The sequence below is a fragment of the Ursus arctos genome, chromosome X (assembly GCF_023065955.2).
Source record: "Ursus arctos isolate Adak ecotype North America chromosome X, UrsArc2.0, whole genome shotgun sequence".
NCBI classification, from domain to species: domain Eukaryota; kingdom Metazoa; phylum Chordata; class Mammalia; order Carnivora; family Ursidae; genus Ursus; species Ursus arctos.
In genome coordinates, this window is record NC_079873.1 from 83512825 (window position 1) to 83529571 (window position 16747).

Sequence of the window (16747 nt, forward strand, 5' to 3'; positions counted from 1 at the left end):
CAACCTGTCACAATTCCTTATCACTTAAATTTTTTTATACTTCTTGAAAGAGCTCTTTTCAATGTAGACAGATTTTAATCAAACATGCATACCTTAAGAAACAACTATTCAGAATCCAATTTCAACTCAAATTTTTTGATGTCTTCTGTGCCACCAGGAGCACTACTGACACAGTATCAAAACCATGGTGACAGGGCACCTGGGTGGCTCAGTCGGTTAAGCATCTGCCTTTGGCTTGGGTCATGATCTCAGGGTCCTGTGATTGAGCCCCACATCAGGCTTCCTGGGAGCCTACTTCTCCCTTTCCCTCTGCCTGCTGCTCCCTCTGCTTGTTCTTTCTCTCTCTTCAAGTAAATAAATAAAATCTTTAAAAACAAAACAAAACAAAACCACGGTGGGTGCCTGGGTGGCTCAGCCGGTTAAACATCTGCCTTCGGCTCAGGTCATGATCCCAGGGTCCTGAGACCCTGCTTCTCCCTCTGCCGCTCCCTCTCCCTCTGTTGCTCGCTCTCTCTCTCTCTCTCAAATAAATAAATAAATAAAATCTTTAAAAAAAACCATGGTGACAACAATGAGTTTTTCTGGTCAAAATTTATGATATTATCATATAACTTTATATCATAAATATATAAATATATAATAATATGCTATTATAACAATTTATAGTAACATAACTCTAAAAACCTCAGGAGATTGGTACCCTTGGGAATTTAAGATTAAACACAGCAAAAGAACTCATTAAGAGAACTAAAAGCCATTTAGTTATGCTTTCAAGTCAGCTTCGCAAATATGTAGACTAGCATCCTTTTTTCTCTCATTTCAGCATAATCAGTAACTAGATCTGGTTAACCATCTCCGCCATTCTCTCCCAACAACTGCTGGTTTCTAGGAGTTAAAGGTGATCCCCCCCCCCGTTTGTCTCAGGGTTTCCACCCAAGCCACCCATTAGGCAAGTTTTGATCCCAGACATTTTGATATTACATATGCATACAGGAACAACTATGACGTCGCAACTGCCACCTGCCCAAAAGGGATTGTAAAAACACCATCAACCATTCAGACTCTTTTCAATTTCATAGATGTTAAAATATGAAAAACTGTACCTCTTAAAATGGATGAAATATGGTACCTTGCGTAGTATGTGTGGCATGGATGTAAGTGAACATCTACCCCAGGGAAATTCTGAAGGACAATATTCACCTGAATGGGTTAGTTGCAACATGCTTATTTTTAAGTCATATACATCTTAAAACTTTTCAGATGTGAGCACCAAATGGTCATTTCAAGTGTAATAACTCAGTCCTAGAAGGCACAGGAAGAAAGGCATCCTGAGCAAAGGAAGAGTTTTTACTGTACTCACTCTTACATTCCCCAAGGCTACCACTCTCCTGAGGTTTTAAGTATTATGTTTTTATAAACTATATTATAATAATATATTACTGTTACATGATAGTTATATGTATTATATATTTATGATATATAATTATACAATAATATTATAAATGTTGACACAAAACCTGCTGTCAAACCATGGTTGTAATAGAAATCGACACTTTCGGATTTAGGTATTGTCATCAATGTCACATTGCAGGCCAAAGGAGTCTTTTTCTGGTAGGCATCAAAAGATGGAATGTTTCTTCCTGTCCCCTTGCATTTGTGGACCTTATATTCTTTTGGAAGTAATTTAAGAATCTTCCTGTTAAATGTAGCATGTACCTTTAAATCTTTCCTACCTAAAAAATTTGAGAAACAAAAAAGAGAGAGAGAGAGAGAGAGAGTCACATTGGGACTAAAAATGCATTTTTGTCACTAAGGATTTGGCATCACAGATTCTCTCCTTTCTGTCTCATTTAGATCTTAAATCTTTCACATTATACTTTTTCATTTTTCAATCTATTTTCCTTAACCATTTTCTGACAATGTATTTAAAAAGTCTCCCTTTATTATTAGGGACTGTCAATTTCTCCTTACAATCCCATTGCTTTTTGTTTTATATATTTCAAGACTATGTTGTTATGGGCATAGGTTCGTGGTTGATAATCTCATGGAAGATTTTCTTCCTTTCATCAGTGTGAAATGTCTGTTTATTACTAAATTACCTTAAATCATATTTTGTCTGACATTAATGCTGCCTCACAATTTTTCTTTTGGTTGGTATTTGCCTAGTATATCTTTTTCCATCCCTTTGTTTTCAACCTGAGTCATTTTAAGTATAGTTTTTTAAATAGCAAAGCTGCAAAATTTTAAATCCAATCTAAGAGTCTCTTAATGAGTGAGTTTATTCACACTTATTGTAACGACCCATACACTTAGACTTACCTCTTCCATCTTATTTTGTGTTTTTTATTTGCGACGGTATGCATCTTTTATCTTTGTCTACATATTTGGATTGACGGCATTTTCTTTATTCCTTTTATTTTTCCCATGCTTGGAAACTGAATATTCTATTAATTTGTATGAGTTTTTTTTTTCCTTGAAGTCTTCCTTCTAACATACAGACTGAAATTCCTGTTTTTCTAACACAGTCTGAAATCAATCCGTATTCCCTATCCTTTTTAACAGGACCTTAGCACACTTCAGCTTCCCTATGTACATCACTGCTTTATTAAAAAAATGGAAATCAAGTCCGTACTCCCTATATGTGGCTATGAGTGGAGATAGCTGTCTCTGTCACTGATGAGTTCCTCCAGCCAACCTCTATTTCTCTTCATCCACACTGCCTGATAGGAGCTTAAAGTTGACAAAACTACAGCTTTTTATGCTGAGCCCAGCTCACAGTTCTATCTTGGATGCCTTAAACGCAAGCACACATGTTCAAAGAAAGAAATACCGGATGGTGAAAGATTTCTGCCGAAAACCCACTAGGCCCGAAGAAATCATTAGAGCTCACTGAAAAGGTTCCTAGAAATGGCAGATGCTCCCTGCCTGACAGTCCAATCTCAAGGGGGCTTACTGAATTAATGCAACAACTGGATGGGAAGAAAACCATTCAATGAGTACTGCTGCCCATCAGACTGTACGAGTCACTTAAATGCATTGGAGCCTCAGTTTGCTCACCTCGACAATTTGGGCAGATCTACTAAATGAGTAACCAAAATGTTTTTTTAACAATTAGTTTATAAAGGGCCCTCCACATATATTACCTTGTCTGCTTTAATTTAATGTAAAGTGCCATATGAAAGCTTTTCAATATATAATGCTGGGGTTCTCCTCGCTGTGAGTGAAGGATCAGCAAATCAGAGATATCAGCACTCTCGTAGCTGGCCCAGAGAGTGAACATAAATCAGATTTCAAATTAGAATTCAAAAAAATTACCATACATCTCTCTAATTTATCGGCATGGAGATCATCTTCTCTATGTACTACCTATCATCGTCTATTGATCCTAGGAGTGTTCTGGGTAGTAGAAAAACTGAATGGGGATCAACAAAATATGGTAGGTCATTTCAGGACACAACCTTTACCACTTAAGTTCTTGAATCTCTTATGTAATATGAAGGGGGAAAAGATAAAAATATTTATTGAATCTGAAACTCCTTATCTTCTAAGTACCCACAACAAATCATAAAGGTATTTCAATCTCCATTCTATAGCTGAGGAAACTGAGTCTCTGAAATACTAAATCATTTCCCTGAGGCCAAGCAACCAGTCAGTGAAGGAAATGGACACAATACTTCCATTTTAACATTAGCGTAAGCAACATATCATTAGAAAGATAAGTCTGCATCTTAAACGGCAGAAACAAAATAAGTTCAAACTTGAGCACCTGTAATAAGCTATTTCAGCACAAATGTTTAAAGGCTTCTGTCTTATAAAGTATAAATGATTTGGGGGGATCGTGCATGCCATTATTCCCTGATATTACTCGAAGAAATGACTGTCAAGCAGTGACTAGCATAGAAGCTCAGCCCTGAAATTTGTTAAAAATGTTTCCTACCTTCCCAGAAGCAAATAGACTATTCTTCCTTGCAGGCCACATTCCCCCTAAACTGCCTGGTTACTTGACAACCATGGAGTTCCACTAATTCACTTCACCTTCTCAAGAACATCATGACTAAATAATCTGGCATGATTAGTCATGTTATAAAGTCGTCCCTATAAATAGCAACTTCTGATAATACATGCAATTTTTAACGTATAATTAATTATCAAACTAAGGAAAGAGGCAGAAAAGCAAAGGAAAAGTACAAATTCACTGAAGAAACCCCTCGTTCCATCAAGAAAGCCTCCCAGAAAGTAGAAAAATGTAAGCCTCAAAGTACAGTAGTGTCCTTATTTGCCACTGATAGCTATGGATGCCAACTCTAGAAGTAAAAACTGAGTTACTAATGTTTTATTCTAAATGTTTGAGTTCCCAGAAGAGAAATGGATAGGGAGAGGTGAAATTAGCCAATCCATTTTTAGGGAAACGGGAAGGGATCAAACTTGTAACGATGATTGTTTTATTTTATGCCACAATAAAATACAGGGCTACTGAAAATGGTATATTAGCTGTGAGTTCATATTAAACATCATAAGTAGTTTAACTTACCAATTATCTTTCACATTAAGTGCTTTTCTCCCCCTTCATACAATAACATATCAAAGCTATAAGGTCAGAATCTTATTTTAAGAGCTAGAAAAAGCTTTGTTTTTTTTTTTAATCCCAAAATTAAGACCAACTTGCCATGTATTTAAAGTGTGACATGGGGGCGCCTGGGTGGCACAGTCGTTAAGCCTCTGCCTTCGGCTCAGGGCGTGATCCCAGTGTTCTGGGATCGAGCCCCATATCAGGCTCCTCTGCTAGGAGCCTGCTTCTTCCTCTCCCACTCCCCCTGCTTGTGTTCCCTCTCTCACTGGCTGTCTCTGTCAAATAAATAAATAAAATCTTTTTTAAAAAAAATAAAGTGTGACATGGTGGAAGACTGTAAATTGCCATGAAACAGGTCTCAATTCTCAGTGAATGCCTATAGCAGTTACGAAATTGGAAAAGGGAAGACACCAGGGGTGGTACCAAAGGGGAGGGTGGGCAGAAGGACTCCAGAGAGGAAGAATCTTGGAAGCATTGAGAAGGACTCAAGAGTGAGCAGGGTATGTGTATGCAGGAGGGGGACTCATGAGAGGGCAGGCATGGAAGGCAGAGACCCAAAGAGAAGGCAAGGCTATTGGGAAATTGGGCATCTGGGCAGAGGGACCCAAGAGGGCAGAGCACCGAGTGGGGTGGGGAGGTTGGAGGAAGGGGGAAGAACAGGGTTACGGGTAGGAGGGAGGAGAAAGAGAACAGAGTAAAACACTTGAAAGAACTAGTCAAGGAAACAAAGGAATGACATTCAAATGTAAAAAAAAAAAAAGCCTCAAAGGCATACCCATCTCCCCAAAATACTGGAGAAGTGGAGCAAAAAACAAACAAAAAAACCCCAGAGACTTCCGAAGCACAGTATGCATAAAAACCTTATACAAACGTGCAAGTAAGAGCAGTCATTTAAAAATTTCAAAAACTATCATTTTACAAAGAAACACAGATCTGGTTAATATAACTTAATTAAAGTTTGTTTTTAAAAATAAAACTCACTTATCTCTGTGCGTCACTCCACAAGAAACAAGGCAATCAAGTATATTCCTTTGAAAAATAAGCATAATTCTTAGGTTTGTCATTTTTGATTGTGGTAAAATACACATAATGTAAAATTTACCATTTTAACCATTTTAAGCATACAGTTCAGTGGCATTAAGTATGTTCACAATGTTGTTCAACTATCACCACTATCCATTTACAAAACCTTCTCAATGTCAGAGTTTGGCACTGAAAAATAACTCCCCATTCCCCACTCCTGCAGCCCCTGGTAACCTCTATTTTATTTTCTATCTCTATGAGCTTGTCTATTCTAGGAACTTCATATTAGAACCATACAGTATTTGTATGGCTTATATGAATATTTGTATACTCGAAACAATCTAAACGTCCAACAACAATAGGGGAATGGAGATTTTTTAAAAGTGACATAGTTACATAATGGAATACAGCAATAAAAGATAGCAAACTTTATCTGTATTTAGCAATTTGGATAAATCTCAAAAACAATGGTGACCCAAAAAAGTTGCAGAAGAGTAAGTAAGTTGAAAAGACACGTATGGAACATTGTTGATGGAAATGTTAAAGAGCATTCAAAAGAACAGATTACAAAACAGGGGCATCTGGGTGGCTCAGTGAGTTAAGCATCTGCCTTCAGCTCAGGTCATGATCCCAGGGTCCTGGGATAGAGTCCCATGTTGGAGGGTCTCTGCTCAGCAGGGAGCCTGCTTCTCTCTCTCCCTCTCCCTCCCACTTCTGCTCCCTCTCCCCTTGCTGGTGCTCTCTCTCTCTCTCTCAAATAAATAAATAAATAAATAAATAAATAAATAAATAAAATCTCTTTAAAAAAAGAATAGATTACAAATCATTTATGGTCATCTATATTTGAACACACTTAACACAGATTGGAAAAATACAAAACAACTTCAGAAGAACAATTATCTCTGGGATGGGAAAAAAATGAGACTGGGAAGGGGTACAAAGAATTAGCTACGTAATGCTTTAGTTCTTTAAAAAACAATACCTATAGAAAATATGGCAAAATATTAACAACCGTTAAATCTATGGTAGGTACATGGATGATGGTGTAGAACAGTCTCTGTACTTTTGTTTGAAATACTTTATAATTTTAAAAAGAAGGACTAATGTTTTAGAATGACAGAAAATAAATATGTGCGCTTGAAAAGGGAGATGTGCTAATAAAGGCCAATTATAGCTTTTATTCTCCCAGTCAACTTAATTGGCTCCTTTATAAAAAATTTTTTAATTACAAATGAATACACACTCATATAATCTTTGGAAAAGATATTCATAAAGAAAGCTAATCAGCATGAGTGTTATTATGGCACTTGAATCTGCTTGAATCTGCTATGATTCATATAGCTTTTAAAGTAAATCATTTGAAAATGTCTATACTTATTACTCAAAAAATACATTCAGTCAATTCATATGTACAATAGATATCATGGTTGATCACTGCTGCTCTAGCAACAGAAACCTAGATGGGTAAATTCATACATCTAATTGGGGCCAAAAACTAGCATCTCAGGTCCAGATCCTTGGCCTTCCCATTAGGATTCCTCTTGAGTTTCATGGAAGGTAAAAGTTATATAAATGATTTTAAATAACTCAAACTTTACAGTGTTATTGATAATGCGGAATTACTGGAAATAAATTTTCTGTTGTTGGATTGGTTAGTTAGGCTGAGTAAATTATGGCCATCTCACTCTATGGAACATTAGGATGCTATTACTAATAAAAATTTGAAACCTATCAACCACATAGAAAAAATTCCCGAAACAGTATTAAATAAAAGGAACAAAACTTATATAAGCAAGAATTACAATAATTTAAAAATATGGATACATATGGGGCATCTGGGTGGCTCAGTCAGTTAGGCATCTGCCCTCCTTTGGCTCAGGTCATCATCCTGGAGTCCTGGTTTCAAGTCTGAGTAGGCAGGCTTCCTGTTCAGTAGGGAGTCTGCTTCTCCTTCTCCCCCTACCCCTCATCCTGCACGTGCTCTCTCATTCATTCACTCTCTCTCTCAAATAAATAAATAAAATCTTTATTTAATTTCTTTTAATGCTGGCTTAACAAATTACTAGTGTTTTAAGACAGTTGTTCTATATATTATAGAAGAATTAGGTAAACTAAATCCCTTTTTCATAGCTATAACCCACAAAAACTTTAAGGTGTATTTTTTACTCTTTAGATCTCTCAAGTTTCATTTCATTAAAGCCAAGTCAGTAGTCAAAAGCCATAAATTCTGTAGCCTCTGCAAGTCAGAGAAGCTCTCTTCCTGTTTCAACTTCTGCCTCTAGATCTGACCTGCTATCAAGAATATTAGACTTTATTAAGTGACTTCTGAGATCCATTTACTGACAATGTGATCCTGGGCTAATCACTGAAATGCTGTAATGTTTGTGTTCTTCTATCTCTAAGTTTCTGTATTTACAAAATTCTCCATGGAAGTCAAGTACTCTAAGATTCATCTCAGATCCAGGGCTCATCCCCTACCTTCCTACCTCCTAAACCCTGGGGAAAACAGTGCTAGGCACTGGATTTCACCTTGCTAGGGGCAGGCCAAACCCTGAAGAGGCAATTGAATCCCCAAAGATAAATAGCATTTGTTTCCCAAGAGGTAAACTATTATTTATTGAATATTTGTACATTTGGCACTGTACCAAGCACTTCAAATACATTATACGAACCACCTTCCCCACCAAAGACACACAGAACCAGTTCCTGAAGCCAGGGAAATCTGTATTTGCAATTTAGGGGCCAAGGGCAGGCTGCCCCAAGATGAGCCACTTTGGCATAAAGATTATGCTGAGATGAAAACAAAGTCCAAAGACTCAGGAAGAAACTGACCTCCCCCTCCCAAAGCTGCCTAAAAGATTTTAGATAAAGAACCCGCTCCAGCAAGAGAGCTAGCACCACAGATAACATTATAATATGAACTAGGTATAGTAGACAGGAAGGAACCTAGCAAAGCCTGTTTGATTAAAGTCCTCTCTATGTCCTACAGTTTCTAAATGGCCCAGCAAACCTTTGTTTACCAAACATTTACTCTTTTTCATCTTTTTGTGAGTTGTGTTGCTTCCCTTTGAAATCCCAGACCCCCTTTTCTCCTTAGTTCAGGATGACTTATATACCTCATTTTGCCTGTCTGGAATTTCATGTCTGTAGATTCCCCTTATGTACAAAATTAAATTTGATTTTTCTCCTCTTAATCTGTCTCATGTCAATTTAAGTCTTAGTCCAGATAGAAGAATCTTGAGGGACAGAGAAAAATTTTCTTTCTCCACCAAAGTGACAAACATCCTGTGTGATTCCTAAACACATACAAGTTTGAAAACCAAAGATGGAAGGCCAGTGTTTTTCAAACTGCGAGTGAGAATTCATCAGTGAGTTGTGGTCTACATTAAATATATATCATATTATATTTATTTTATAATAGTATATATTTTATATTATTATCTATTTTATATAATACAATAAATATGTTTATAAATATATATTTATAATATATAAATATATACAAATATAATAAAATATATATTTATGTGTAATATATTGTATATATTAATATATAAATAAATGATTATAATAAAAATATATATTTTATATATTATATATATAATGGAGACTATCACAGTGAACCACATGTAGTAAGTACTGTTTTTGTGAAATGGCTGTCAATTATATATTGTATATGTATATGGATATACTTGGGCACAACGTAAAATTTATTTTTTACTGTGGTCACAGCAGAAAGGTCTGAAAAATACTAGCTAGGCATTTCTGACTTAGAATAATGCACAATGAGGCAGAATAGTAACAAAAAAGCAATCAAGAAAGAGCATATACATAGAACTTACGTTCCACAAATTTCTAGAGAAATAACAAAATTTAAGAAACTTAAACTCTAATCATCTATAGTCATAAGGGGCATTGTGGTATAATTAATTTGGCCTAAAAGCCAGTAACTTTACTTTTAGCCAATAACTTAAATCTTTCTTTTGTTTGCTGTGGTAATAACAAGTAGAATGGACAAATTATTCAAGCTTCACCGTCCCGTCACCAGATAAGGTGAAAGCTAGAAAAACATGATCGCCAAAAGAAGGAAAGCAATTTAGTTAACTCATTAATCGAATTCCAATCCCTGGATAACCAAAAGTAACCATCCATTAAAGCCACCCTATCTCTGTTTGCTTACAACATTCAAATAATGAATTATGGGCTCCACTATCCAACACAACTAATCAGTTCCGAAAACTCCAAATGTTTATTAAGCCATCCCCCTTTTTTCCCTTTTGTTTAAAACCAAACCATGTAATTCAGGGGAAACCAGTGCCACAACTGTACCTCTACGTGAAATGAAGACACTCAGATTGCCAAGCAGTGGCAAGCGGGCGGAGCATCTGCGTTTCTCCACTCCAAGGCGGGAAAAGCAGGGCACCGGGTCCTCTATGTTACTGGGAGTGGGACTGTAGCTCTGGCGGCCCCAGGGATGCTCCCCCCCGGGGTTCAGGCACAGAAGTCTTGCACACAGCAGACGAAAAGAAGTGAGAACCCACCCTACACACACACAAACGCTGAGTCGAGGAAAAGAAGCGCGATCCCACCTACACACAAACACGCCCCTCGCGCGCGCGCACACATACACACACACATTGAATCGAGAAAAGCAGCACAAACCCAACACACACACACACACACACACACACACACACGCTGAGCTGAGGAAAAGCGCGATCCCACCCTACACGCCCCCTCCTCACAAACACAAGCTGGGCTGAGAAAAGAAGCGCGACACCGCCTTACCTGCGTGCACGGGTATACATACATACATACACATACACACACACACACACACACACACACACCCAGACGCTGAGCCGGGACAGAACCGCAACACGTGTCTCTTTCGCGGGGCGGGGAGGGGGCGTGGGGAGCGCGTGCAGAACTGCAGCAAAACCTCAACCCCCGGGCCACCGAGCCTATCCTTCCACCCAGGCTGCCCCGGATTCACCGGAGGAGTTGTACGGTTTGGAATTCACGTGTGGGAAAAGCGTAATGATGAGCGAGCCTGCTGAGGACTGGAACAAACGAAAACCCAGCAAACTTACCTTGGTGCCTGCCGCCGCCGCTTGCCACCAGGGACCCAAAGTAAATGGGTAGGACCTCCGAGACTGTCCTGCGGCCGGAGAGGCGGGCCTGGGCCTAATCTGAGCAGGAAAAAAAAAACGGCCTCTACAGGGGGCAGGTTGCTGCTGGAGTGACGCTAACTGAGGCAGACGCTTAACTGGGGTCCACCTAGTTAACTTGAGAGGGCGGCCATTGACCCTGACTGGCGCGCGTTCGGATTGGTTGGTTCTGGTGCTGTTTCAAAGGAAACTCTACTGTGATTGGCCAGGAAAGTCAAGCGGGAACCCGGAGGTGGTGGGTGGAGGGGGCAACAAAATTGTTACCTAGGCAACAGCGAGACGCAGAGCTCTCAGCTGTCTATTTTCGGAGCCCAGCCAGCGACCCGAAAACTGACCCAGGTGAGGAAACCTGAACTTTAGGAAGGGGAAAGAAAGGGTCCTCAAATGCCCTGGCTATCGGGAAAACTAGGGAGAACTCTAGAGTACTTACGACTCTGAAAGATACCCAAAAAAGCCACAAGTCGCAAGTAGTACAGATCTTTTCCCTAAGTTCCCCTGCCCTAGACACTAGAAGCTGGAAGCAGCTTTAACAAAACTCAGTCTAGTCAGGCTGTTAGTGAAAAATGGGACAGTTTTGCCATACAGGGGAATAGATGCTATTTGACCATCTGAAGGCCAAAATGAACACATGAAGGCTTCCCAATGCTTTTGTCAACTCACACACACGGTTTTAACACTAATTTGAGAGTGAAAATTGTGTCCTTACAGGTAGATCTAGGTGCTCCAAGTTCATGTTTTACATGTACAGGCATGATTTACCCAGAGTACTTTGGTTGGGATATATTTTTTAAGGGGTATAACGCTGTTCAAACTGAAAAAAATGGCCCGCTCCACTTTCTACGTGGACAATGCTCTGTGTGCGAGAACGTGAACACCGTGGCCTGAGGGTTCCAACGGTCGTTGGTCAGATCCGTTGAGGACTGAGAAACAGTCAGACCGTACTTGAGTGGGCTAAAGCGCCGTGTGCAAAGACTACTCGTACTTACCTTACCGAGGCTGCTACTCACCGAGAGTTGATCGGAAAGTGAGTATTCTATGTCGTGGGACTATACCTGTCAAGAGGTAAGAAACAGTGTCAAAAAATAAAATCTGCGTATGGGAAGAGAACAGAATTTGACCAGAGAGTTAGGGGTGACTTCTCCTAAGAGCTTCCTGTTTGTGACAAGGATTCAGAACAGAGACTATTTCCCAAAGAAATTAAACAGGCCTGTTGACTTAGGGAGAAAATTTCAAAGTACTGAAGGAAAATTTGCTGTCTCAGCATCTTTTTAGATAGCGGTGGAGTGTGAGAATGAAAGACACAAAAATTACTGCAAAGTCTATTAAGTTTGTCCAAAATAAAGAATAATAGAGGGAATATTAAATCAAACGAAGGTCATTTATGAAATATTCCAGGTACTTCCAAAAATCATCTTCTATTAAATATATTTTAAATTTGTAAGAAAACCCTGTTAAGTCCTCATAGTTACTTATGATTTGGTACATTTTATAGCAGTGAAAGTCTGAAACCTAAAAAAGGAAATCATTCTTGGTATTATAAAGACAAAGTCAAAAATGAATTGTTTTTAATAATCATTGGTGTGTATAGCTGTCAAAAATGTAAAAAAAAAAAATTAGCCAGTATACTGTAATTTAATTCAGACATAGGCAGAGATGATGTTTACTTTTGTGTTTTCAGAGGAATTTTAATACAGGAATTGCTAAATAAGAATTATGTAAATAAAGTTGTAGAAGAAATGCCAAATTTATTTAAGAGAGTAAATGGATTTTGAATACTTTGAAATCAGTCAGCTATAAACAGTGCTTTACATGGGGGTATGTGTTTACCTATTAAACAATTTCCCAAAGGATACTATGTTGTGATTCCTTATCACCCTGGTTTTATTTACTATATATACTTGAATTACTAAAATTTTCCTTTTGAATAGTCTGTAATTCAGGGTTTTCACTAATTTCACCTAGATTTTTCTCCAATTAGTTCAAGTCAAAGAAACATCCCTACTGACACTGTGGATGGAGGCAAATGAAATAGAAGGCATGACCCCAGCCCTCACAACCAGAGTCTGACTTAATCTCTGGTTACTGATACTGCTTCAGTGCCCTGGGTCTGGAGACATCCTGGTTGAGCTTGTTTAGTCCTTAACTGGTTTCTGTGTTTCTGTAATGAGCTGTTTCTGAAGTGTCTGTCTCTTTAGCTCTTTGTGACTGGTAGTGAAAGATTCCCCCAATCACACCTTTATGTATGAAGGCCCTAAGGGCTCACGTTAATGTGGGCAAATCATAGGCTCTATCCAGAAAATGCTGCCTTTGTAATTCACCCAGCAAAGGAGAATGAGAGAAATAAAAACAAAGGGCCTAGAAAATTTATTTTCTAAGAACCAAATCTCAAATCAATTTAGCAATACATTTTGCTTTTAATGAAATTACTACTTAAATTTTCTTTAATTTCAATTTATTCTTGGCCTATTTAAGTGGCAATACCAGATTCAGGCAGTGTCGCTCTAGAATTTTTTTTTTTTTTTTGTCACTACACTACACTGAGTAGGCAAAAGGAAGAACACATTCTAAGGTACAAAGGCAGGAGATTATAGGGGTTTTTCTTTTTTTAAGATTTTACTTTTTAGAGGGGGGAGGGGCAGAGGAAGAGGGAGAAAGAATTCCAAAGCAGACTCCGCTGAGCTGGGAGCCCAGATGCAGAGGCTCAGTCTCACAACCCTGAGATCATGACCTGAGCCAAAATCAAGACCTGGACCCTTAACCAACTGAGCCACCCAGGCGCCCCATAGAGTATGTTTAATAAGCAGTTCAGTTTCTAACAGAACACAGATTGCATGTAGGAGAATAAATAGGAAGTGGCAGAAAATTAGGTTGGGGTGATATCTTAAAGGACCTTTGTTGCCAGGCTTAAGATGAACCTAATATATGTCAAATTTACAGGTGAAAGATAGCCCTACAAATAAATAACAGGGCACAGTTTCTAAAAAGGCATCTTGCTTTAGTTTGTCCAATTAATGTCTCTGTCAAGTAAATGTTTTCAATAAAGCTTAATAAATTATTCTTAATTTGTTAGACTTCTAAAAAAGGTGGTAGAATCTGCATTTCCATTAAATTTATTTTTTCCAAAAATTCATATCACTGTTTTTCTCTTGATCCTTTGAACTCTTTAATTAGTTATGCACAAAGTACTGGTGATTCATTTATTGCTCAAAATATTATATCAACAAGCATGTCTTGATTTCCTATTTTGTGTTTGCAGGTTCTTATTACGGTTGGTATGGTAAAAACTATTTTTGCTCAAGTGCCAATTTCATTATGACATCTCTACACCCATTTAGCTACCTATGAATCTATGCCATTTTATGCCAGCCTAATTTGGAACTTAAGAAGTCTAATTCCTGATGTGCTTCAGATATATAGAGTGTTACTATAAACTATTGTGAATGATTTGTTATATACTCAAACACAAGAAGGGGCAACCCCTTTAAAGCAGTCACTTTGGGAGTCTATGCACTTGCTGTTGTTATTGCTCAATTTACCTTTGAAAATACTCTTTTAGAATTGCCTTAAGGCCTGTAGCACATTCTTTTGAATCTCCTCAAAGTAGCAAATCTTCATATTTTGAAAGTAGATGTGATATCTAGATGCATCTAGAAATCACTTGGAGACAAATCTGTTGTATAATCAAACTGAGTGATACCATAATGATACCTATTTTCTTGGTGATACATATGAAGGCAATTCCAAAATATTTTGAACACTGATAGCACAATTTACATCAGCGTATAACCTTCCAAGGTGACTACTTTGAAATACAATATTCGTGTGAATTTAATCATGCTTCATTCAGTATTCATAAACTGCTGACTATATGCCAGCTCGGGTTTTTGAGACTCTCAGCTTACAAGGATGGCTTCCCACTGCTCACACTGCCCTGCCTTGCACCAGATGAGAACCAGGCCAGAGCTACTTCCCAAATGGTAGGGATTTAGAATAAATCTACTTTCCCTAAATCCACTGTACCCACTGAATGATAGCCTCGCTTCATAACGTAGCTGCCCAGAGTAACATGAGAAAGGCTTTGATTCGGTACCTAGTTTTCTTTTCCAGCTGTGATGTTGAGCCCTGCCCTATTCTGAACCTTCATCTAGCTGCCACCTCCCCAGTAATCTCAAGAGTCAGACCCTGCCTCCTCTACCCCCACCTATGGACCAGGGTTCTACCCCACCTAAACAGACCTCCCTGTAACCAGGATTATTCAATCTTTCTGCCCTGAAACACTGCTTATATCCCAAAAATTGCTGCCATGTCCCTGCCAAGCAAATGAAAATATATGATTGCTACCTCAGACACTGTATTTGGGACTTCTGAATACCTTTCTGCTGGGTTAGCTTTACAGGTTCCAGTTTATTCCCCTCTCACCAGCCTAACATTAAGCTCTCACAACCTTCATCATCAAGGATCTGTGTGTGCAGGCACTATGTATGTGCCAAATAGTAGTGATAATTTTATACAGCTTTTCATATTTTAGCAAACTCTTTCACCTACATTGCATAATAAGGCCATCACAACAATTTTGCAAGGGGGGAGATGCTGGAATAATAAAACAATTTCTGCTATATTTGTTTTATAAAAGCCTCATTGTTTGTGCAATCTCAACTCAAAATATTGTTCATATCGCTGCATCTGAGACCTGGATTCATTTCCCCTTTTATTGTCAAAGGTAGAAAATGTGTCAATAAAAAGTTCAGTAAATATTTAATGAACACATAATCAACTAGAACTTTTGAAATATAAACAAGAGCCTCTTTGTTTAATTTAATATGTGTCAATTATTTATTTCCGTAGCAGACTACCAGACCATACTGTGAGAGAAGATTGTTTTATCACCACTTATTTCACCTTTCCCAATTTAATGAGTTTCCAATGTAATGAGTTTTATCATGAACTTATTTGACATCATTATTAAAAGTGATATTCATGCCCAGCAAAATTAAATTTTTGAAGGACCAATAATAGCTAACCTATGTTGAGTGCTTACTATGTGCAAGGTACAGTTCTAAGCTCTTTGACGTGTATGAAGCTACTTAATCTTTGTAAGAACCCTATGAGGTAGCACTATTATTATTCCTATTTTACTGGTAAGGAAGACGGGGTGTATAGAGTTTAAATGATGTGCCCGACGTCACAGTTCTGGGAAGTAAATGATGGATACTATCTAGGCAGCGTGACTCCGGAGACCTTACTCTAAACCACTATGACGTACTGCCTCTACACTAGATGTACAAGACAATTTCACATTTGTTTCATACCCTTGACATCTCCAATAAGCATTAAGATCTGTTTTCCATTTAAAAAAGAAAGTCAAAATAATAGTAAAACATAATAAAACAGAAGGTTTGTAAGACACCATCTACACGCAGATTGATTTTGACAGGTGATTTTATATGAACACACATTTGAGAATCCCTTTGTATTACTGTTCTAGGCACAATGCAGAAATTTTAGTGGATCATTTAATAACAGCACTAAAGAAGTGTTTCCTGTAAATTAATTTTATAAAATCATGTTTAAAAAATATTAGCAGAGGTGTAGAAAAATTCCTATTATATTTATGCCCAAATCATTAGCAATAGGCTTTATGCAGGTTATTATTAAAGTCCGTGACACTTCCAAGATGTTTAAAGACCCTGAATTCCTACCCTAAATGTGACTGTGAAGGATTATTCTAAGGTTGGTAGGATTATAGGTCGTGGCGATCTTTTCTTATTTATGTTTTTAATGTGTTATTTCCTTAAATTTCCATTATAGACACATATAGTATCACTATTATAACCATAAAAACAGTTCATTTATTTTGTGTGAACTTTTCACTAAAGCCAATGAACCAACCCACTAGAATTCTCAGATGGCGGTATAATGCTAGGCATCATCAAGAGCTGATTAAAAATTTAATCTTCGGTCTTCTATGAAACAGAAAACCAAA

The 16747-nt window shown here is 37.9% G+C and overlaps 1 protein-coding gene across 1 annotated transcript in view; it reads right to left on the reverse strand.

Annotated features, from left to right (window-relative positions):
* The window catches only part of NUP62CL (nucleoporin 62 C-terminal like), a 73643-nt gene extending 62759 nt beyond the window's left edge, over nt 1-10884 (reverse strand). The window contains exon 1 of the mRNA XM_057315384.1: nt 10687-10884. The gene's annotated coding sequence lies outside the window, so the exon portion shown is untranslated. The remainder of the gene's footprint in view (nt 1-10686) is intronic.
* Between the last annotated feature and the right edge of the window lie 5863 nt (nt 10885-16747).